The 24879-nt window shown below is 39.5% G+C and overlaps 1 long non-coding RNA gene across 2 annotated transcripts in view; it reads right to left on the bottom strand.

Moving 5' to 3' along the window:
- Window positions 1-24879, bottom strand: part of LOC124107659 (uncharacterized) — an 89861-nt gene that overhangs the window by 22900 nt on the left and 42082 nt on the right. The window contains exon 1 of one of the 2 annotated variants that reach the window (XR_006856494.2): window positions 287-656. The exons of the other annotated variant lie outside the window; for it this stretch is intronic. This is a non-coding gene — a long non-coding RNA (uncharacterized LOC124107659). Of the gene's footprint in view, window positions 1-286; window positions 657-24879 lie in introns of those variants that run through there. 2 annotated transcript variants of the gene reach the window in all.

Raw genomic sequence — 24879 nt, 5'->3', positions numbered from 1 at the left:
AGTTATTATGAAACTGTAGGAATTAACATTTTGAAAGGTTTAGAACAGTGCTGGCTCAAAATAGTGCTATGTGAATTTAAATTAAAATAAGTAAACAATGATCACAAAATGCATAGTGACACACAGGAAGCACTCTACAGAGGCAGCCATGTTTATAAGCAACCTGCAAAGATTGAGAATGTCATATCTCTAACTCCCAACAGTAGCCCCTGTTCTGATTGCTAACTGAGCCATCTGCCTTAAGGAGGGTGAGTCAACAGGCATTTCTCCAATGTATGGCGCTTACCCAGACTCAGGCACGACTAAGGAGCTCAGACTCCACGCACTGCTCCTCTGGGGCTGATGCTCACTGAATTAGCTGCAGATGAGTTAGTCACTCTGCCTTGGGGCAGCCGTCTCTCTGGACCGACATATGGGTAAGATTCCAGCAACAACAGCCGGCAAGCCTTCCGAACGTCCCTGGGAGGATGTCCACTCTTTGTTCACTGGCTTTGAACACAATCCAGTAGCTCTTCTTCAAGTCCAGTTTATTCCTCCTCAGGGAGAAGTTAATTAACACCCCCTTTGACAACTTTAATGACTTGTAAAATTCTTTGACATAATGCCTAGATACAAACCTGTTTATTTTGCTAAGAGTTTACAATGTAACAATGTGGTTTGAGTTTCTAGATAAGAAATGATTGGAGACAGAGGCCAGGGCTCACCCAGAATGTTCCAGTGCTAAAGGTCAGCCAGCATGTCTGTAAATATAGTTTTGGACAAACCTGGCCCTGACATTTGTAGGTCCTCAGACTAGAGTATAAATGGGGTCCCACTGGTAAAGGAATATGTTCTATGCTCCTACTTTGACAATGATAAGGTGATACAGTGGAGAAGGTCAGATGCAGGCCTTTAAGGACATACCATTACGGCCATGTCTAACACACTGTCTCCAAATCTACAACAGTCTCTTTTCTGATATGTCCTCAAACCCTGTACCTTCCTGCTTCTCTTCCCCAGTAGCTTCCAACAATTCTACATGACTTGAAATTCAATGTCACTGGTCATTGAGAGTTTTTTATTGGGTGGGCACTCTTATATCTCTGAGAATGATGTGGACTTAGAGAATATATTTTAAAGCACCCAGAGTCCTGCCCACCACCATCATCTTTCTCTCACAGAAGACTGTTACAGAAGGTCTCATTTCTGACCTGTTTCCTGTAATTACCTGACCTGAGAACCAAGATACCAGCTTGGCCATGATTCAGGTCTCATTAGCATAAATTGTCCATTTTACTGTGGCTAACACTCAATTTTTTGTTGTTGTTTTCTTTTTGTTATTTTTTTTTGTCCAAAAAAAAAAAGTTACTGAGATCCATACTAAGATTTTAAATTTTAGAATACTAAAGTAAATCACTCATTTCTGGTAAGTTGCACCTTGACATATATTATTCAAGCTTAGAATCTCTATTGATAGCAATTTGCATTTATAGGGCACAAAAACACTCAACAGAACCACTTCTAAGAAGGAGTTGTTTGTTTTCTATCTGAAAGTGATTTCTTCCGGGGGGGCGGGGGGGAACAGTATCACTTTTCTTTTAACAACTTATTTCTAATGTTTAATGTCCACCTCTTTCCTTCACCTTAGTTTTTCCATCAGGATAATGAGGTGATGGATTACTGCCCTATTTTAGTCCTGGGAGCCCCCCATATTCCTCGGAATTATTGAGGAGCCCTGGAAAGTCTTTGTTTATGTGGGCTACATCCATTAATACTTAATACAGATATATGTTTTCCAGAACTCTATTTTTGCCTGAAAGTTCAAATTTTATCACTGCCAACCAATACTTTCGGGTATTGTTGGGTTTTGTGGTTGTTTTCAAGTTAGTAGGCTCAGTTCTTTTATTTTCAAGAAAATGTCAGCCTGCTTCCGAATCAAAATGACTAGTTTATCAATCATTCTTTCAAGGAAGAATTAATTGTATTCCATGAACAAGAGTACCTAGTTCAGTTTGCAGCTCACATAACCACAGAAATGCCTTTCCTAGAAGCAGCCACCATGCTTCACTAAGCAGTAGAGACAGAAGACTAAAAAGTCAGGCACTCAAGGGCAAAGATCTAATGAAATTAGTAATTTGCACTGCTTCTGCAAGAACACTGTTAAATAAAACTGGCTCTTTTTAACTTTGAGTGTGTTGCCATGCAGAGTATAATCAACGACTACTGGTTTAGTTCAGTGTCACTGCCTTAAAATATACAAAAACATCGGCAGTTTCGCCTCTGTTGTTTTAGTGCCATTGACATGAGTATCAACACAAGCAAAAAAGCAAATAAAATGTAGTATCCCAGACTCCCTGAAAGGGTCTTAGGGGTTCACACTTAGAGAATTGCCAGACTAAATCATGGCTTGGGTCACTTCCAATTCTAACATCGTATGATTTAGATATTTGCTTACTCTCTGGTACCTTGAATAATTTTGATTCTAATGATGCGGTGGGTCTTACTGTTCTCCTCCCTACATGCTTCCTTTTTAAACCTAGTTTACCAGAAGCCTTCTGGCTTTACTTCCTTGGAGTTAGCCGTCTCCTCATTTCTCTTTACAATTAGTTCTCCTCTCTCAAAGAATTGCTCTGCACAGTAGCTTCCATAATCTTCGCATGTGTTCATTCACTTCTGCTTTCGTCAGTAATATTTAGTGAAACCTACTGCCCGCCTGCCTACCACTGTCCCATTCATGAGACATGATGACTGGAAACAGGGCTCTTTTCAAGAGGGTTCTTTGTCTCTCAGCAGAACCACACATGTAAATAGAAAACCACAATGGAAAACTTTCAGATTGCATGCACAGCAGAAAAATAAGTCCCACTCATGTGGTATTATATAGAGGCATCTGGAAGGGACAAGGCCAAAACCTGATTATACTACGCTACACACCAGAATCCTGAAAACTAACCAGAGAGTCCTTTTCTACCTAATATCTGTACAAAATAAGGGAAATGAGATCTAGAGTGGATTTTCAGCCTAGCACCGTAGGAAGGCAAGAAAAGGAGTCCTTAAGAAGAACTGACCTCAGAATCACTAACAATCCTGCCAAGATATTAGAATTACATGTTGTGCTCTTTTTAAATACCCTGTTTAAATGCTCTGAACCTCTCCCAGTGATTCACATTTAATTGGCCCAGAATGGAACCCTGGAACCCAGGCATCAGTCTTTTCTAAAAAAAAAAAAAAAAAAAAAATTCTCATGGGGTTTGTAGTGTTCAGCCAGAATTAAGAGCCACCGCTCTATAATGAATTTATATAAAATTGTATGTGTTAAGGAAATGCTAGCCTCTGTTACAAGTAAACTGAAAATGTCAGTAGCAGAGCAAAAGATGCCCCTGAGCAGCCAGGAGCTGTCTCCCAAGTGCTGACTCAGTGATGGAGGCTCCTTGCTCATCACTGTTCCACTGAGTTTAATGCATGGCTCCCAAGTTCAGCAAAAGAAGCGGGGGAAGAGTGGAGATGTCACATTGAGATTCTTACATGCCATGTCAGAGGGACACCCATTCTGTGTGATTCTGCCCACATTCCCTTGGCCAGGAGTCAGTCACTTGGCCACACCTAACTGCAAAGAAGGCTGGGAAATTTGATTTAGTTGTGTGCCTGGGATGAAAAGGAAACAGGTTTGGAGAACAGCTAGCTGCTTCTACCACAGAGGTCTTCCCATCCTCATGACTGAGAGAATAAGGTTTTCCTCCCAAAAACTCACTACAGGGAATAAACTAAGAGGATAGGGAGGGAAACTTGCAGATTTTAAGACATGTTAAACCAGTCGTAATAGATGAACTTTATTTAGATTCTGGTTTAAAAGAAAAACAATTGACATTTATGAGACTATTAGAGGACTGAATGTAGAATAGATATTTGACAAATATATATTAAAATATTTATAGATGAAATAATATAGTATCTGGGATAAGCTTCAAAAATAGCATAGAAGCAAAGGAAGATATACTTGAAACAAAACTTCCCACGACGTGATCATGGGTGAAACTGAATTATGGGTACACTGATCTGACCATTTTTACAGATGACTGAAATCTTCCACAACATGTCTTTCTAACAAAGTAGACAATTATAAGTTCTAACTGAGTTCCCCTTTTCCCCGTGGAATTACTTCTGGGCCGGACCCTGACCTTAAGTGCACAGTCCCTCTGCTAGTCTAGCTGAGAGGTGCAATTTCTCCAGGAAAATCCTGTATTTTTTCCAAGACTTTGTAAGTTAAGTCTTGACCTCTGCTTCTTCTACTTGCCAGCACTGGTCAACTAACTTCTGCTGGAGACTGTGTTTCCTCAACACTGCCTGCAAGGTGCTGTCTAAGGCCAGGGGCTGTAGCTTCCTGCCTCTCCTGAACCCTGAGCTTGCATTCGCTAGAAGGGCCAGACAACCCATGAAGGATGTTTACCCAAAGTCCTTTTTTGTAAAAAGAATCTTTTCCTTCTTGAAAAAAGAAACAACAACAACAACAACAAAAAGCTGAACACACACCAGCATTTTCTTTGTGTTATGTGTAAATACCCCAAGAAGCAGAGCTTGAAGGAAAAATTATGAAACCTCATGGGCAACCTCAGAGAGAAAGGATAAGGCTTTCATCTAAGAACTGATTTCCCTTATTTCCCCAGGCTCAGATCAGTCATTAATACATCCTCCAGATTCCCCCCAGTTTTCCTGATTTTCAGGACAGCTTAAACAACACTTCTAGGAGGCTCATTCCCCCCAAAAGTCTCTCTCTCCCAGGAGCTGTTCATCTCTACCTGTCTTGTATCTCCTCCTCTCTATACACAGTCAGACTCAGAACTAGAAGTCATGCTTAGTTTTTCACATCCATTTATTCTGTGTAGCTGGATTTTCTTGTAATCCCAGCTTTTTTTTTTTCTTTGTCCCCAAGATCTTTCCCGTTCTACATCTTCACAGCCACATTCTTTTGAGCCCAGCCATTTATTGTTTCAAACTTCTACTCTGCCATCTCTACTCCTTAATTCTCTTAGGGGGCTTCAGGTTTTGAAATAATAAATTTGCTCTATTGCTTTTTAGTTCCCCACATACCTCACACTAGTCACATCTGGTTCCTTCTAGATACCTTCCACTAAGCTTCTCTACTGATCCACATTCTACCATCCCTATTCCTCTATTTCAGCAATACTCAGCCTCTGGAGAACTCTGACCTGTGACAACCAGACAAGAACCAGGGTAGATTGGATCTATAGGTTTCAGATAGTAAGCCATTGCCAAAACTTAAAAAGTAAATAACTTAATTACACAGTATATGTAATAGAATTTCCTTTTTGCTATTCTCCTAGCGTTGAGTGGAGATTTCTGCACAATTTTCAGACTTGCTTCCATTGTGCTATGGAGGTATTACAAAGAAAAATAGTGCATGCTGACACAGAGCAGCGTTAAAGGGGAAACAGTGCCACCTAGAGGTAGTGGCAGAAGTAATTCCCTGAAGATGGTTAGGAGGCAGGCAAATCTTAGTAAAGAACAGGGTTTCTGAGTCCCTCTGCCATCTCTTCTGCCAGTCTGGAGGATGGTAACTATTTTAAATGAATGGCTATCTACAAGCATTACTTCTTCCCCAAACTTTTCACACTGATTGATCGTGAAAGAGGCATCCTTTGGATGCAGGTAGAAGTGACACAGAATATATAATAGAAGAGGAAAGAGGACCAATAGGGGCCTAGAACTGTGAAACTCAGTCCCAGAGCTACCTCTGCCACTAAGGGGTTATGCAGAGTCACCTAATCCACTTAAGTTATTTCTCCAAAAGGATGGTCTATGAGCTCTTTTACCTACCCACACTCTTCCATATTATTAGACTCTTAGGTGAGTGATCATGTATGCTTATGTGCACCTACACATACCCCTCAAAAATAGGTACCTACCTAATTTGTTGACCATCCTTTTCTCTTTATGAGGAATATGCATGATGACATCCACTAATATCAGAGCCCCCAGGGGAAAAAAAAAAGCTTAACCTGTGCTTAAAAGCTAAGAAATTCAGTATGGCTGAACTGATGGTAAGCATTCACTGTGAAAAAGAGAACTTATTTCTATGGTATTTTCTTCATGCTGCTCATCATAGTGATAGAAAGCACTGATTCTAACACTTAGCTGCCATAGTCCAAACCTTAACTTTGCCCCTTATCTGTATGACCTTGGACAAGTACTTAGCCTCTAAATGTCTCAATTTCCTTATTTGTAAAACCAGCAGAGTATATTTTTGCTATGAAAACTAAAATACATATGTAGAGTTCTTAGAATTCTGGCTACTTGAATGTTAAGCTGTGGTTCACAGTGATTCAAAAGAAAACTCCATGGGTTGAAGTGGTGCTTATCATAGTCCACTTTCACTCTGCCCTACCTCTTTTCCCTGCCTGAATGGAATCAGGTCTTTTTAAAGGAGACTGAAATCTTCAAGAATCTTTGAGAACACATTCAACCAGGAGAAGTTTTCAGACAATGGGATACATTTTAGTAATCAATCTCTTTTCTCCTACTTGTCAGGAGATACCTATGGATAAGATTTCTCAAAATGAGAGTCCCAGAATTTTCCCTTTCCCCATATATATAACCTTTTACCCACCCAGAACACCCCTATTCCTGATGTCCTGGTTCAATAAAGAGCAAAGCCCATTTGATTAAACCAGTACCAAGAAGCAGTCTCAATTTTTTTTCTTTTTACTCATCCTCTACATACAGTAATTCAGCAACTAAATCAGTTCAGCTTCCAGAATATACCAAGACCCTCTTCACCTCTGTCTCCACAACCTGATCTTAACCTCTACAATCCATCACCCTCATTAATGCTCCAACAGCCTCTGCTGAGTGGCCTCACCTTCTCTACAACTTACTCAACCTAATAGTTGTAGACCCTCAGAACATGCAAACCAGATCACCAGGTGTCTTCTATTTGTCATTTTCTAGAGTCTTCACATGAATATCATGTGCCTAGTATTTTGTCAACATGAATTTTTTGGCTTCTCTGTTCTGCTCCTATTTCTGATGTGGCCTCCATTTTCTTCTAGGTTACCCATCTTCCTCCAACTCTTTTCTTCACTCGATGATTTAATTAACGTGTGTGTGCTCAGGAGAGGGGTAAGGTGAGAGATGGAATTAGCCAAAGTTAGTTTGCTAGAAGTTTGCTACTTTTTGAAGTACTTAACAGCCCTTAGTGAATTCACAGCAGGAAACTTGGGCAAAGGATGGCTGCATCTTCTTCCCTCCTCAAGCCTGAACCAGAGCTCCTAGCAGGGTGCCTGGCACCACCGTTTTTCAATAAACATGAGCTGGATTCATGCATGAACTAATGAATGATTGAACAAGTGATTGAACAGACCCACCCGCTGGCTGTCCTACTTAGAGGCAGAGAAATAGACTGCTCCTCTCCTACGAGTCCATGGATCCTCATTAGCATTTACCACCAAAAGATGTGTTAGAAATACTGAATGTCGCCATGTAGAACTGAAGCCATGTGGCAGGTTCACATCTTCCAGGAGTATCACCAATGACAAATGTCTTCTCCAAATTCTGCAAGCCCTGTAGAGAGCTGAGTTATCACAAAAGCTCACCATAGCGATGTGTGCTACCACTGCCTGTCTCAAAATAAGAAGCAACCCACTTAAAATCTAACAAAACTAAAATCCAATTCTTGTGGAGAACTGGAATCCTCTGAGAAGAGAATTACAATATAATAACTTATTTCATACAGAGTAATTAATAGTCTCAAAGCGTTATACACATGGCAAAATGCCCATCTCAAAGGGAGAAGAGCATATGGTTACACTGAACACATTCATAACAAAGAAGCAAAGAACACTTCAACAGAAGGCTCTGGTTCCTAAAGCCTGTATGTTTGGACTGTCCCCTATGGTAATCTAATTTTAAATTGGGGACAGGTTTTGTGAGATTGGCTCATAATAGATCAAGGTCAAGCACTGCCAGTTATGATTGTTAGAACACAGGCTCTCACCCCTCAGCAACTTCCTTCCCTCCTCTCTCCCTCCATCTATTCTACCCTGGGCTAGAATATGTCCAAAGAACTCAGCATTTCTTGAATTAATGTTTATTAATATGAAGTGGCATTTTTAAATGATGGATGCAAATGGCAAATAAATGTATTAGAAACTGTAATACCTTACCAGTTGTGAAAGAAGTGCAAATCAAAAAATAATAACTATCACTGGGCATGCTATCTCACACCTGTAATCCCAGTGGCTCAGGAGGCTGAGGAAGGAGGATTGAGTGTTCAAAGCCAGCCTCAGCAAAAGCTAGGTGCTAAGCAACTCAGTGAGACCCTGTCTTTAAATAAAAATACAAAATAAGGCTTAGGATGTGACTCAGTAGTCAAGTGCCTGAGTTCAATCCTTGGTACTAAAAAATAATAATAATAACTTCCATATTATACCTACTAAGATTGCAAAAAATTAAATAATAATAGCACCAAATTCTGACAACATCACAAGTGAAACTGTACTTATTTACTGCAATAAGTTTGTCAAAAATAGCTCAAGAGCTAGAAAAACAGTCATATACTTTAATCAAATAAACTCATTCCTGGGAATATCTCTTGATTAAATAACACAGGAATAGGGGAAAAAACATTACATAAATTAAGGAAAATTTTTATAAATATTCAGCATTGAAGAATGGTTAAGAAAGTTTCAGGGCTGGGGTTGTGACTCAGCAGTAGAGCACTTGCCTGCCACATGAAAGGCCCTGGGTTCGATCCTCAGCACCACATTAAAATAAATAAATAAATAAAATAAAGGTATTGTGCCCAACTACAACTAAAAAATAAACATTTTTTAAAAAGAAAGTTTCAGTGCACTTTGGTATAGTTATTAAAACTTTGAAAGTATTCTTGCATAATTGTCATTCAGAAGGCAGAACACAAAATAGTGAACTGCAAGAAGAAAACCTAGATGTTTAAGGACCATTTGTGTTCCAAAGTCAAATCCAGGGTACTTAACCATAACCAATCAGCTAACGGCTAAGCACTAAGAGAAGCAGCTCTTAGAAGTAAGGGAAAAATTTTTTCAACAGTCCCGCAACTACAGTTCTCAGATAAAAAAGAGAACAGGATGAAGGACAATTAGGATTTGGGAAGCCAACCTTCTTCTCAGTGACACTAGCATCTATTTTTGTTTTTGTTCTGCAAAAGGGCATTGCAAGGAACTAACCAAAATTAGACAGAGAACAAATATTTGCATGGAAAAACAATCCAAATAAAATAAGATTCAAAGACAGGCTTGACTATCTCCCCAAATAGCAGACTCTAAGAGGAGAAGCATTTGTTTGCCCCCTTTCCCCAGCCTTTTGGGGCCAGAAAAGTACAACTAGAAACTGAATGGAATAATTCAAGAGAAAGAAAGGAGAGGGAGGTGAGGAGGGCCTCGGCAGAAGACAGGGTGACACAAGCCAAGAAAGGGCACAGGCCTCTCCTCTCAACTTTCCTCAAGTACCTTCTCCCACTGCAAAGCACCATGTGATCTGCTGCTTGAAAAATCAGATTTGTTTAGTTCTCAAAGAAGCATGTTCTTTTAGGGTAAATTCTGCAAGTAGCTTCCTAAAATTTACTGAATTGTTCATCAAATTTCCTCACGAAAACTGTAAAGAGGGCTTTTCATGTGGCTTATTTCATTCCAGTAATTAAAAATACGTGTTTGGTGTTCTCCTTTTTCTGTTTCACTGAACGCATCTCTTCCCTCAAAGTTTTCCGTGAAAGGAATAAATCACAAATCAGCAAGGACAATTATCTCTAGAGGTGTAGGGAAAACAACATACTGCTTCCTTCCCCTTGATGGTTTTTACACTGTAAATGTTTGGCAGTGCTCCTGCAAATTAAATCAAGAAGAAGATGCAGTTTAAAAGGTGATTCCTCAAGTCAGCCCGGGGGTCCTCTGATCAATTTGGTCATTCTTCAGTGAAATTTTATGCTGCCAGGATCACACACCGTCTAACCAGTAAAGAGCCACTGAAAAAGAAAGGAGTGCAGGAAACATAATTCTGCCTATGACTTCTCATTTTCCTGGAACCAAGCGGGAGGAAGATCAGAGACTGAGATCACCTGGAAGGAATCAAGCAGGACCTGGTATGAAGGCCACAGATCTCAGTTAAAAAAAAGAAAGAAAGAAAAGAAAAAGAAAAAAAGAAAAGCAAGCAATAGGAATGCTGCAGACACTCTTGTTAGGGTAAAAACAACAACACCCACTGTGTAGCATTTTATTGTTAAGTATTGTTCCACTATGCAATTGCCATATTTCAGAAGGCTTGATTTCTCCTTCCCATAACCAAAGTTATGCATAATACAAATTGTAGAAGCTACATTTGTTGTTTACAATGGAAAATAAATTGGCAACAGATGGACTAACTGGTAGACATCCTTAGTACTTTCTTCATAAATTATGCTTTGCTAAAAACTAGAAACCTTAAAAAAGCATGTTCAAATTTCCAGGCTCGGTGGGGGTCGTGAGCCAGCTCTCAAGTTGTCTGTGGGGGATTGCATTCCAAGACCCCCAGCCTGAAACCATGGATAATACCAAACCCTGTATATATGCTGTCTACATACTACATTTTCTCCATACTTATGAAAAAGCTTAGTTTATAAGTTAGAATTAGCAGCAATAACTAATATCAAAATAGGACAATTATAACAACATTCTATAATAAGTTATTTAAAACATTAAAAAAATTGTTTACTTCTGGAAGATCTCATTTCATATATTCAGAGCACAGTTGGCCACAGGTGACTGAAACCACAGAAAGCAAAACCACAAGTAAAGGGGGACTGAGGTCCATTCGTGCAGTGCTTTCTCCTAAAGATGAGATTTACAAACAGTCCTCATCACTGTCACCCAGGGGTGTGTGAGAAATAGGAATTCTCTGGCTCCCGCCCAGACTTTCTGAGTCAGCATCTCTGCAGGGAGGGCCCAAAAATCTCAGTATTAACAGGCATCCAGGTTCTTATGCATGCTAATGTTTGAGGATCACTAACAAACAAAGCATTATTCACAAACAAAATTGGAACACTATCCTATTTTGCAAAACATTGCATAACTTGCTAGAGATTATGCAATGAGAGACTAATGCAGCCAGAGATTCATCCCTGGGGGGGTTTATATCCACAGCTTCTTACCTGCACCTTGGGAATGGCCACATTTTTCCTAGATTTGGGAGGCAAATTCCTAAGCGTCAGAATAGTCTAAGCAAAAGACTTCTTGCAGAAAGACACTTCCTTACTATTTTTTTTAGAAAATAGAACTTCCAGGCATCAACTTGACAAGCGTTGTTTGGAATCCCAGAATGGGTTCCCTAAGGTGAGATGTTCAAGAAAGTGAAGGGAGAGTTGTCTGAGCTCTGGCCACTAGAGCCAGAGGCCTAGGGGTGAATTCCAGCTTTACCACCCCCACTCAGAAGGCTCTGGGCTCACCACAGCTTCTCTGAACCTCTGTTTCTTCACTCAGTGTCAACAAGTTGAGCTGCATAACCTCAAATGTCTTTTCAGAGTCTCAAATTCTGTGAGCCTTGGGCAAGACACTTTCTGAGCCTCAGGTTCTTCCCACAGGAGAGAAGAGCCATTGCTATTCTAGGGTAGGGCTATGGACACCATGCCAAGTAGATCTAGCTTCAACCTGTCCTATACCACCTGCACGCTCTGAGGACCTGAGAAAAATCATCACGTTCCTTTGAGTATTGTTAATTCAAGTACAAATGGAAGTGCCTCCTTAGTAAGGCCACAGGCAGATGAAGTGAAATCAAAGTTATAGGGAAGATCTGTATTCTGTCTAGTACCCAGTGGCTAAAGAATAAATATTAGTTTTCATCCTTCCTACTTTTTCAGGTGCGAGAATCACAACTGAGTATCCCATACAAAGTATTATATAAATGTGGAATAAAGTCCTCTTGATAAGAAAAGGAGCCAATGACCTCAGAGGCTGCTTCCATCCCCTCCTCTATGATCACAGACACCTCAGTGGCTTTTTGACTTGATGCTTTAATTGCAACCTGCTTAGTATTTGCATTTACATCTGCATGCATTGTAATTAAATAGATTGCAATTAACAGCTGGTGAAATTACCTTCACATGGTTTAAGAGAAAAAAAAAAAAAAGAAAGAGGCACTGATTGATCTTTGTAAGCTACCAGTTTAGTTCTAATTCCCAGTTGCTATTACTTAAAATAATATTGTTAAATTTTGATATAGTGAGGAAGCAACTGAAAATCCCGGGTGGGGGCAGGGGTCTTTCAAGAAGTGGTGAAGAATCTTGCTGCTCTGTTAGAAAGAAGATAATAGTTCAGGGTTTTCCTGAGGAGGCCTAGGCCTGCTTAGAGTCCAGATGGACATTTTATAAATATTCATGGACATTCCTTAGTTTGTAGCACGTTGCTATAACTTCTGACTGACACACCAGATGGGGAGGGCTGTCTCCTTGGAGTAGTATACCAGGCATAGTAGTTTTCCTTGAATATAGAAAAATGAAGAAATACAGACTTTATTTATTCTATCCTAAAATTAATGAATAGAAAGCAGCAGTCCTAATTTAAGTCTAAGCTGCTTAGGTTCAGAGATGGCTAAATGCCTGGAAACCTCTAAGGAATATCCTGGGAAGGAGATGCTAGGGTGAAAAACTGTCTGGGTTTGCCTGGGACCGCCTGGCTTTAGCACAGGAAGTCCCCCACTCTGCAAGACTTCTCAGGCCTGGGAGAACAGACAGTGGTCTGCTTTGAATGTAGCCCTTGCTGCTCTGCCACTACAACTTAATTTTTAAAATGGACATGTTTCTTTCTCTTCCTTTCTCCCTTCTCCTCCCTAATATCTTCCCCCTCCCTAATCTCAGGGGAAACAGGATCACCTTTCTTCCCCATCCTAGGCAGAATTATGTATCCTTGAGCATTCACTCACTATAGGAACGAAGCAATTCAGACTTGGAGATGGCACCAGAAGATCTGAGAAATGACTATCTCCCAAATGAAAAGGGAATCACAACTCTGGATAGGCAGAATGATGCCTTTGATTCATCTCTTTAAAAAAAAAAAACAAACCCTGTTCCCCCTGATGGGCAAAATCACAGACTCTGGGACAAAAGTCCCCTGGGCTTCTCCTTTGCTAGCAAAGAAAAATCTTCTTTTTCCTTTTTATCAAAACTGTGTCCTCATTATTGGAAGGACATTGAGGACAATGACAATCACTTTGGGGCAAAGACTTCTTGACCCAAGAACAAAGGCGCAGCATGGTCCAAGCATAAAAAGGGGTTTCTCACTCTGCTTTGCCTTACCCTGACCCAGCACACAGATAGTCTATTGGGAACCAGAAGAGCCATCAGGAGAAGCTCAGCACTCTGTCTCACTGTCAAAGCACCAGCAGCACCATTTAGGCACCCTCTGCTTAAATGTGTGACACCAAAAGGGGGAGAGGGTTCTTCCCACTTTGTCAGAGAACATTGAATGACTCTGGGGCCAGGGATAGCAGCACAGCAGCAGAGCCAGAGAGGATGTGACCCCCTCCTCAGAGGCACCATCTAAGGGGAGGCCTGCCCAGGTGTGTGTCCAGTGTGTTGGCAGTGCCCAGTGGCTCCGAGATGGACCATGAGAAAGGAGATACATCAAGACCCATAGGCAACTGCCTGGGGAGACTTTACAGCACCCAGAATTTAGGATTAATAGGTTCAAGCAAGAACCAGGAAAATGTCTATTTTTAAAAAAAATTTTATTTTAATTCATTTCTAATTATAAACATCATGCAATAGTACTACTATATAGAAGAGGAAAGATTGCCTTTTAAGTACAAAAAAATGTATCATCATTTTTCAGTTCAGAGTGATGAAACCTGGATCCTCCAACTGTTCTGTTAATCCTTGGGTTATATAGTGCCTCAGGCTTTCTCACAGTCTTGACAATGTCTCTCCAAGGTTACTTTTCAGTTATAAAATCAAATCTTAGTACATAGATCCCAGAGGAGCTTCAAAGATCCAGTTTCCCTGCCTTATGGCAGATCCTATATTATTATTAATGTTATTATTGTTTTTTAACAGATCATTGTTTTATGAGATGCTGGGGCCCTAAGAGACTGGAAAAGTCACTCTTTGAGGTCACCAGCTTGGAGGAGAGACTGGCATGTAGGTTTGGATGTTCCAGGTGGTTGCTGTTTCTTAGTGTTTTCCCTAATTAACTCTTGACTATTAAACACCTCACTCACACTGTTGTGTCCTACAGGAGCAGATGATTCTAGCATGCTCTTGGGTCACCCAAGCCTGATCCTTCCCCATTTCTCAGGGTGAAGAACTACAGCCCAATTCTGTGGCTCTGTCTCTTGCTTCTTCTTGTTTTCTGCAACAAAAATACAAATTCTTTGTATTTAACTTTGGTTTTGGAGGCCTTGTCCTCATAAAGAAAAACCATCAGAACAGAGAGAAAGTGGGAGCACACAACATATCAGGGGAAGATGGAAATCCTAATTCCTAAATGAGTTCATTCAGTAGCCCTTTTTCAGTTGCAGAGAGTAGCCCAGAGGGCAAGCCTTAGTGGATCCCGTGACTTAGAAAATTTAGATGTTGACTGCTGAAGTGACTGAAGAGTTTCACTTCAGCTCAGAGCGTGAAGGTTAGAAGAGAAAACAGAGAAACAGAGCCATAGGTCAGAGTCATAGAAATAATTTTAGAAAGAAAGAAAGAAAGAAAGAAAGAAAGAAAGAAAGAAAGAAAGAAAGAAAGAAAGAAAGAAAGAAAGGAAGGAAGGAAGGAAGGAAGAAAGAAGGAAGTGCTATCCTTTAAGGTTAAAGAGACAAGGGGATATTTATGCCTGAAACTGGTTTGACTCAAAGATAATCTTCCAACACCAAGTAACGGATAAAGGTGACATACTAGTTGAATAAAATACAAGTGAACAACGTCTAATACTTTATGCAGCACAGCAGAGCTATGTGTGCCTTGGGTTTTTTGAACCATCCTTCAGTATCTTGGTATTTGTGTGAAGAAATTTTCATCAGTGCGTTCTACAGAATATTTCCTGCAAAACTTACTAATTGGAAATATATTCATTGATCATGCGAAAACCTTTGCACAAAATATAAAATCAAGAATTATTCATTAATTTGATTTACTTTGACAGAGTAAAGGGTACAATTATACAATTCCTAACCCCTTGAATGGAGAGAGATGAGAATTAAAGGCCTCTTCAAACTCAATTAATGAGTCTATAAGGCAACTAGAAAAATTACTAGCCTATTAGCTTTCAAACAACTCTCAAGTGCTTCCTAATATTTTTCAACTTTAAAAACATTAGTAAGAGTATTGACAGAAGCATCTGGTGAGATTTCTCATGTCAGAGATGGTAGCCTAATCTCTCGAGGGTGGGGGGGCACATAGTTTTTTCTCATTCCTAATAATCCTTTACTCATAATTATATACTCATGCTTCCCTTGAAAGATACGTGGGACTTTTTTCTGAAATAATCCCATCAAAGTAAATAGAAGTCATTCTATACACTATAATCAAATTCTCAAAGGTATAGGGAAGATCTGTATTCTTTCTTCTTGAGAAATGCTTTCCCCCTAGTCCAAGGGTCAGGGGGAAGGGGAGGAAATAGAACTTTATAACAATTTGTATGGTCATACAAAGCACATTTTAACAAAACTAAGGAAAATATAGAAGAAAATTAATCAAAGATTTCTTGCATTTTATCTAGAATCAGCATATGCAACTAATTTAACTGTTGGTTTCTTTATAATGTTGACCCTGAGCAAATAAGGAAAGAACATTCTGGAAAAGCATTATTCCATGCATTCATACCACAAGTTATTTCCAAGTGTAGCAACCATGTCTGTCAATCAAAGATTTTACCAAATCATTGCCTAAAATTGCTTCTTTTTGTTCTGTAAAGAAAACTGGATTCCCACCTTAAGTTGGCTAATTGTCTTAGTGGAAGTTTGCCTCAACTCCGCCTCCTACTCTGCCTTCTGCTTCTCTTCAACTTTCTAAAAAGGAGATGGAGAAGAAAAACCACTCTTTGGATTGATAGTAGTATACAAAATGATTGCTTCATTTAGATGGTTCAGGTGCAAGAAGTGGAAACTTTTATTTGGGTTGCTTTTCACCACTCATTAAATATAATCTACTTCAATCAGCCTGGACTTCTAACATTTTTTTCCCTAAAGGCTAGAAAAGGGCTCTACCCCCCTTCTGTGTCCTCCTCTCCCCTATATCAGCAGCCCTATCAGATAGTGTCACATTGGGCTGCTGCCCATAAAGCCCTTAGTTAATTGCTTGTAATTATGCTGCATCCTACCTGCGAATGCTAGAACAGCTTCTTGTATCCTTGTAACACAATATGACTGAAGACTCCAATTGTCCGAGTCCCTTCGAGTAGCTCCCCTCCCTTCTGAGTGCTTGTAATACTGGAGCACTTGCTGAGTAGTGGTGATCTTTAACTATAATGCAAGACACAGAGCTAAATTACTAATAGCAGCTCCTGATAGTGCTCCCTTGGACTGAGCTCTGGTCAGCTGTCTGCCAAGGGACTACATTGCTAAACCAGTAATGCTTCTCATTCATGTATTAAAGATAAATCAATAATCAGGTCCATCAACTGGTAGCTGGCATGTATTTCCCTCCTGGTAGGAAGACTTTCATTGTAATGAAAACTTCAAAATAAAAAGCAAAAAGTCATCTGGGGCTAGAGACAATTTTTTGGAATGTCTTGTGTGATGTTGTACTGCCTTTGGAGTGGTCTCCTCTTTTTATAAGAGGTGTCGTGTTTTCCTGAAAACCTCTTCAGTTAATTCCAACCTTATACAGCTGGAACAGAACATTGGAACATACCCTGGTAGGTATTCATCATACCAAGCAAAGCAATCTCAGGATATTTAGAAGGGTTTTGATTTGTATCTGTATTTTGGCTAGGAAGGAATGGAAATCTATTTATCTTTGAGCACTTAGATTTTTATTTAAACAGAAGCAAAGAATTCATAATTCTAAATCATCCTGGAAAATGGCTTGTAGAATCCTGAGGTCAGAAGAGACACATTATATCAGACTCACCACAACTCAGTAGTTTATTACTGACATTATTATGCTTTTGGAGGTCAGGACTGCCAGCTCAGTCCCTAGGAAGCCTCGTAACCTCTTCTAGCAACTTCCCCAAGCCTGCTGTGAGAGAACACTGCCAGGAGTTGGTATTTTATTTTATTTGGACCTTATGATGTATGGACCATGGACATCAGATTCCCAGGTCTCCACATCTACTGAATCAGAAGCTCTGGAAAAAGACAATGAGAATGTGCATGTTTTTTTTTTTAAATTTTATTTTTATGTATGTATGTATTCATTTATTTGGTTTGGGGAATTAAATCCATGTACACTTTACAACTAAGCTACATCCTCAATTCTTTTTATTTTTAATTTTGAGACAGAGCCTCAATAAATTGCTGAAGCTAGGCTCAAACTTGCAATCCTCCTGCCTCAGCCTCCCAAGTTGCTGGGATTATAGGCGTGTGCCACAGGCCCAGCTGAGAATGTGCATTTTAACATGGTCCCAGATGATGTTTTTGCACTATAAAGTTTGGGAAGGACTTATTTACACAGTTCTAATCCATCTTTAATAAGGTTAACTGGGGTTCATACTAGTTTGTTTTCCTCCTTGATGGTTCTTTGCTTAAAAAAAAAAAAAAATTCCTCCGGATTTGCCTTTGCCCTTGGAAGGTAGGAAGGAAGGAAGGAAGGAAGGAAGGAAGGAAGGAAGGAAGGAAGGAAGGAAGAGGCAGGAGGGAGAGAGGGAATGAAAGAATCCTTTCTCCAAAGATCAACAGCCTGGATTCAGAGTTCTCCCACAATCCCAAGAACCTGGGCTGGGGATGTGGCTCAAGTGGTAGCATGCTCGCCTGGCATGTGTGCAGCCCAGGTTCGATCCTCAGCACCACATACAAACAAAGATGTTGTGTCCGCCAATAACTAAGAAATAAATATTTAAAAATTCTCTCTCTCTCTCTCTCTCTCTCTCTCTCTCTCTCTCTCTCTCTCTCTCTCTCTCTTTAAAAAAAAAAACAACAAGAACCTTTAGCTCCTTTACCAAAGGAAGCTTAATGGTGTGTGTACAAGTGATTCAAGAGGCAGGTAATAACATACCCTCTTGTGGCCCCTCTGCATTAATGCTGCTACTGACTACTGGTTTCTTTTCTACTTGCTGCTGACTCACACAGATTCAGATAACGAAGTCAAATTAAGTATATCTCCACATATGAGCTATTCACCTCCAGGAATTCTTCTCCAGAAGTTTTGTATAATCACAGTACAAAAAAAGTGGAATGAGGGAGTGCATTATCTCTCCTCAGTACTTCTATCAGCATCTCCAAGGCCTCCCCCAAACACACACACACACACACACACACAAAAAAAAAGTTATGTGTGTCTTTTCCCAAAAGAGTTTTAATATCCACTTTACCCCCACCAAATCCCTCCTTATAAAGACATTCTGGAGCCTCCACTACCCATAAGAAATCTGTGTTTTCTATTTATTGATTGTCTTATTAATAGAGATGCTTTTGAGCATTCAGTAAGATTTATGTCCTCTAGGAATGTTAGTCTCCCAATTTGTAAAACAGAAATAAGTCATTCACATGTTCATCAAATTAATGTAAAGCAACCACATACAAGACTCTGGGCAAGACACTGAGGACTCAAATATGCAGAGAGAATCCTCCTAAGTACTTATGTTAGAAATGATGATATAAGTACCTTAAAACTAGATAAAGCAAACAGTGCAACAGATGTCACAGCCCACAAGAGTAGCTTGTAAACAAGCTATTAACTTGTATATTAGCTTCTCAAAACCAGATCTGTTTCACAAAAATCTATTTCATTAGTACCACAGACTCATTCGTTTTTAAGTCAGATATTTGAAATAGCTTTAACTACATCTATAACCAAAATTTCAAATCTCCAAAACACATAAAATTTCTGCCTTAGTATTCTAATATTTAAACAAAAAAATATATATATAAAGAAGAAGGAAAAAAAAGCCAATGACCCCTATAAAACCCAGAGAACAAAATTTCAATTTAAAGAAAGTGGGAAAAATAGACTCCAGAGACCTGTAGTTCTAAGTAGCAGGTTAGCATCACAAAGATCAGTACGGACACTGCCTTTGCACAGACTCCTGAGAAGTACCCTGAGTGATTCTTGTTTCCTTTCTGTTCCATGCTCTGGTAAGGCTCCTGGAGAAGCCAGGCTCCAGGAGATGACTGACTGGCTGCAAGTCCGCCAGAAGCAACCCAGCCCTGCTGTGAAGGCTTTAGCACAGAGAAAGAAAGGAATAACAAGTTTCCTTCTCCTTGCAGAGCTGAGAGGATGTGGCAGTCCACCAGCTCTGCCCCATCTAGCTGGGTGACATTAAGCAAGCTACTTAACTTTCTAATCTCCATCTTCCTCATCTCCAAAGTGGAAGAAGTCATTGCATCTTCCTCGTGGCATTGATAGAAAAACTGAATGAGGCTGGACACCATACACCTCTTGTTTAGGGCTCTCCTAAAAACCCCAGAACCAAGTCTGCCATCACTGCAGGGGGGTTCCCTAACAAAACAACATCAGCCACAGCACTCTTGTCATTTATACCCTCGAGACTCAAGATTCATTGAGTCTGAGAAAGGAGACCCAAGTAAAAAAAAAGAGAACAAAGCTTGAGACTTTCTAAAGCTTATTTAAAAAGAATTTTTTAAAAAGCTAATAAAGTCATAATTAGGAGGACAGTCATGGAGCTAAACACTTACTTCACAGTGTCTTGTTCAGTCTTTCCATCAATCATCCTAAGAGGAAGTTGCTGTTACCACTCTACATTTCAGAGATCAGATAAGTGAGGGTGGAAAATAAAGCTACCTATTTAATGTCACACAGCTAAAAGTAGCAGAGTTCTAAGTACCAAGCTTGCAACCTCTGCAAAGAGTGGCAGAAACCATATACCTCCTTTCTCCACCCAAACTCAAGTTTTCATATGTTGGACAGGCTAGGAAACCTTGAGTAACCCAAGGAAGACCCATTTTCTGTTATTTGGTTTTGTTTTGTGTCTTTCTTCTGCTTCTCCCCACCAAGAATGCTCACCTGTATTCAGAAGGTAAAGACAGTAACTAAGATACACGAAATCAGATAAATCAATTTTACAAGATGATGTTGTGGTATTCTAATTAAGTATTTTCCTGTGGGTTTATGGGTAAGTCTTGGTCTAGGAATAATCCTACATAATTAAAACTCCCCTGTTGCTGCTGCTTCTTTCCCCTTTTTAGATGTACCAAAGACCATAAGTGAAGATCTTCTTCAACAAAAGAAACACGTGGAAGGAGCCAGCTGTGTGTCGGCAGCCTGACAGCTGCAGTGGCAGAATCCGGGTTGCAGATGGAGTATGGTGTGTGATTGAGGGATTGTCCAACCCCTTTGATGGAGTCCAAAAGCAGAGAAGTTCCACCGGAGAAAAGGGTGGGAGCCCAGGCTCACTTTCAATAGGTGACAAAATCACATGAATAGCTGAGGGCGGCTAACCCTGGCAGAGGACATGGAACAAAGAGGCCTTCATCACAGCATGACGGTGGGTCCCCAAAGAAGTCCTGCCTCTGGAAAACGAGACAGCCTCCTCTAGCTGATACACACGCTTCTGGACAGTACCAAGGGGAGAAAGAAAGTTTGCCATTAAGCTCAATTGTGAAACAAATGCCCACTCTTTTCTCTAAGGCACACTCAGGAAAGACATTGTGATTCTTCTTTCTGCTTCTGAGGAAAAGAAAGGAAGCATGCAGACAGTAGGATGTTTGTCCCAAGTCCACAGAACAGTGTCAGGTACCAGTGGCTCCCAGAACATCAGGATGTTTGGATGATCAGAAAGCAAAGTTTGCCACCTATTTAATTTCTTTTCTTTTCTTCCTTTCTTTTTTCTTTTTCTTTCTCTCTCTCTCTCTTTTTTTTTTTTTTTTTTTTTGTGATGCTGGGCATTGAACCCAGGGTCTTGTGCATACAAGGCAAGCACTCTACCAACTGAGCTATATCCCCAGCCCCCACCGATTTAATTTCTATGAGTTAAAAATAGAAAAGCCCCAAATGTGACATGAACCCCATTCTAATGGCACAAACACTGACTCTATCATTAATGCTTAAATAAAATGTTAAATAAACATTAAACTTAAACGCTTATACTTCCCATGCAGATTGCCATATGAATGATATATTCAAAGGTATGAATGCATAATATAATTATAATAATTATCTAATAATTAATGATAATTTCTTTTTATTTAATTATCAGATCCTTCCAACAGCCATCTGTCTTACCATGTGAGTATATTTAATATAACAAATATTTTAATAAGCCATTATATATAATCATTCATCATGAATATTCCCAGAGTGTCAGTACGCACTAGAAAAACAACTTGAGGAAGAGAGATTTTAGTCCATAATGGGCTGCTTCTATTGTTTTAGGTCTGAGGTGAGGCAGAACATCATGGTGGAAGGGTGTGGTGGAGGAAAGCTGCTTATTTTATAACAATAGAGAAGCAGAGAGAGAGAGGGAAAAGGAAGGGGCTGAGAACAAAATATACTCTTCCAGGTCATACCCCAGTGACCTACTTCCTCTAAGCACATCCCACTGCATACAGTTTCTACCACCTCCCAGTAATGCTATGGAGTATCCATCTCTGGTGGATCAATCCATTCATGAGGTCAGAGCCCTTATGAACCAATTATTTCCCAAGAGCACCATCTCTTAACAATGTTGCATTGGGGGCCAAGCCTTCAACACATGAGACTTTGGGTGACCCTTCATATCCAAACCACAACAGACAATGTCCTCAAGTAACAAAACACAAAGGAAGAGAATTTCAACATTGTTAACAATTGTCTAAGAGATGATTCAATTCTAAAGGAAAACATGTCCTTTCTTTGGCTCGAATTCAATGTTCACCATACCTTTGGATCCATGAAGTTCTACAGAATGATTCCACACAATGCTAGATTTCATACAAGAAAAGACACTTTTCTTCTTCAGCACTGAGTCTAGTCAATGACAGCATGAGGTTTTAAAAACTGGCTGAGAAATCAGAAAATAGAATGGTAGTTTCCAGGAGTGGAGAGAGAGAGAGATGTGGAGTTTTTCAGTGAGAGGAGTTCCCATTTGCAGGATGAAAAAATTCTGAAAGTCAATTACACAATTACACTTAACAATACTGAATGATACGTTTTTAAATGATTCCATGGTGAAATTTATATTATGTGTATTTTATCACAATTTTTTAAACTTTCTAAAAAGTGACTGAATTGAAATTTTTAATTCTGAGTGAAGGCCAGGAATTACATTCAAATGTTTGTTAATATCTTTTTAAAGAAAAAGTTTAGAGATGTCAATTGGGCAAATATTTAGAGGTTTTTTCCTAGAAATAAATCCTTTAATTCACCTGATAAATTATCTATTTGTTATAATGCCTTGAACAGTGATACTATATTATAGTGGAATAGCAAATCTCTTTTTCTCAGTTCTCCTGAACCACAACATTTTCTTACTAACCAAATTTCTGTCCCTTCTGTCCTTCTGATGTCCCCTAGAGATGGTCACCTGGCTCAGAAACTTACCCTCATACTGCTTTGTTTTGCTAGACTGCATCTCTCTTTATCAAGCAACACCACATATAATTTCTCATCTTTACCTTCATAACCCCTCTGTTACATAAAAATTTATTCACCAAAGAAATCTATGAGATAGGTATTGGTGCAGGTGATTAAAACAGAATCGAACTGGGTGCGGTGGCCAGCTTTCTGTTACTATAACAAATACCTAAGGTGACTTATAAAGAGAAAAGGGTTATTTGGGCTCATGCTTTTGGAGGTTCTTGTCAATGAGTAGCTGGCCTTTGGCAATACAGTGGGTGCTTGGACAAAGCAAAACCCTTCATCTAATGGCTGGAAAACAAAAGGGAGAGAGCACAGTAAAGACAAGTGTTCCACAGTCCCCTTCAAGGGCACTCCCCCAATGATTTAAAAGACCCCCCAGCAAGCCCCACCTCTTAGAGTTTCCAACCCTTCTCATTAGCACAAAGATGGGGATCAAGCCTTTAATAAATGGGCCTTTGGGGCCCATTCAAGATGCAAACTATGTCACTGGTGTTAAGACTAAAGTTGTAATGTTACAAAGATATGAAGCCAGAACTTCAACTCAAGAGGTCTGACTCACGTACTTTCTAGGTGCACTAACACTAAAAACCACTCATGGAAGTAAACAGGAAAGCCCATGTAGGAAAGATTTCGGAGACCTGGCAATTATAGTAGACAATACTTCACAAAAAATGAAACAGAGAAAATAAGAGTGAGCTTCTATTAGTGATTAAAAGTCAAAATTATGAAGATCTCAACCCAGGAGCAGGCATGTCATCTCTGCCATTCTTTTGTGTTTCCTTGTACATATGTAGCAGTGTTATCTTATCCATAGTTTATTTGCAAGAATAATTTTCAATCATATGTCCATTTTGTAAGGGTTAATTTAAATGAGATAATATAAACCATATATTTAACACCAAACACAACAAAATAATTGATAACACCATTGTCCAAACCCCATCCCCATATAGTAGAATTCTCACTCATCTTTTGAAGATTCATGATTATATGATCTCTAACCATCTGACCTATGAGCATGGTAACCATTCCAGTGTCAATCCAAAAACTAAAATTGCTAAGTGCCTCCCTTTTGCTGAAGCTGGCTTTGAACTGGCAATTCTTCTGCTTTAGCCTCCCAAACTGCTAGGTGATTTCCCTTTAATTTGTTTAATATATAAGACATATTGGCCATTATAAAAAAGTAATAAAAATTAAAATTCACATAAATACTGAATAAAATATAACTGGTGCTTATTAGAATGTAGAGCTGAGCTTAAAAGAAAATAGGAAAAAGTTTAGGAGCAAAAGGGAAGGGAAACCAGGAGATGACAATTACAACTGACGGGTGCATATTTGCCAGTCTTGAGAGCTCCCCCTTCTGATAGCAACACAGGAGCCAGGAGAGAAGCAGGGAGCTGGAACTCCTTACAAAACCCAAGTGTACAAGACCTACACACTCAGTGGAAGAATAAGATAAAAAAAAATAATGTAGATGTGTCTGCTGGCAACTAGAGATGACAAAGAAATTCGTCTATCTTAGCCTGGGTCCAAGAGGGGATAAAATGACCCCTAAGCATTTGTAACTCCATGCCTGCCCTCACATGAGTCTGGAACTTGAGTTGGTACCAACAAAATGGCTTAGCAAAAACTAGGCAAGACATTAATTTTAAGTGCCCCCAGACTAGGAGCTCCCCAGAATACCAGTTAGAAGTAAATCAAAATCATCTCCAGAGAGAAATGTCATCAGTCAAAGCTCAAAACTTCCCAAATTTAAGTCCCCGATAATAAGAACAGGGGTCAAAAAGTCAAGGGTACATGATTACTCATGAGTGATTTTCATAGATGAGAATCAGGAGAAGCAATTGCTGGCAGAATTAGAGCCCTGGTATTTATCAGAGATATAATATCAACCAGGTAGAGTAAGATGCTTAAATAATTTAAAAGGAATAAAAAAAATATGAGCAAGGGAAAATAATGTCAAAAGTTTTCAGAAAAAAAAAAGAATTAAAATTCTATGAATGGGTTAAACCGTAGATTAGACACAGTAGAATGAGATTATTGAACTACAGTTATACCTAAAGGAATTACCTAAAATTTAGCATTGGAAGAAAAAAAATATGAGAAAGTAGGTGAAGAAATTCAGAATGGAGCTACATACTATCACAGTCTTTGGGAAATGGCTGAGACTGATTAATTATGAGGTAGTGATAACACCTCATGTATTAAATAAGGGGAAAAAA

The sequence above is a fragment of the Marmota monax genome, unplaced genomic scaffold, assembly GCF_021218885.2.
Source record: "Marmota monax isolate L192 unplaced genomic scaffold, Marmota_monax_Labrador192_F-V1.1 WCK01_AAM20220418_F8-fsc00097, whole genome shotgun sequence".
Taxonomy (NCBI): Eukaryota; Metazoa; Chordata; class Mammalia; order Rodentia; family Sciuridae; genus Marmota; species Marmota monax.
Note: the sequence above shows the minus strand (reverse complement) of the source record. Positions and strands in the feature narration are given on the sequence as shown.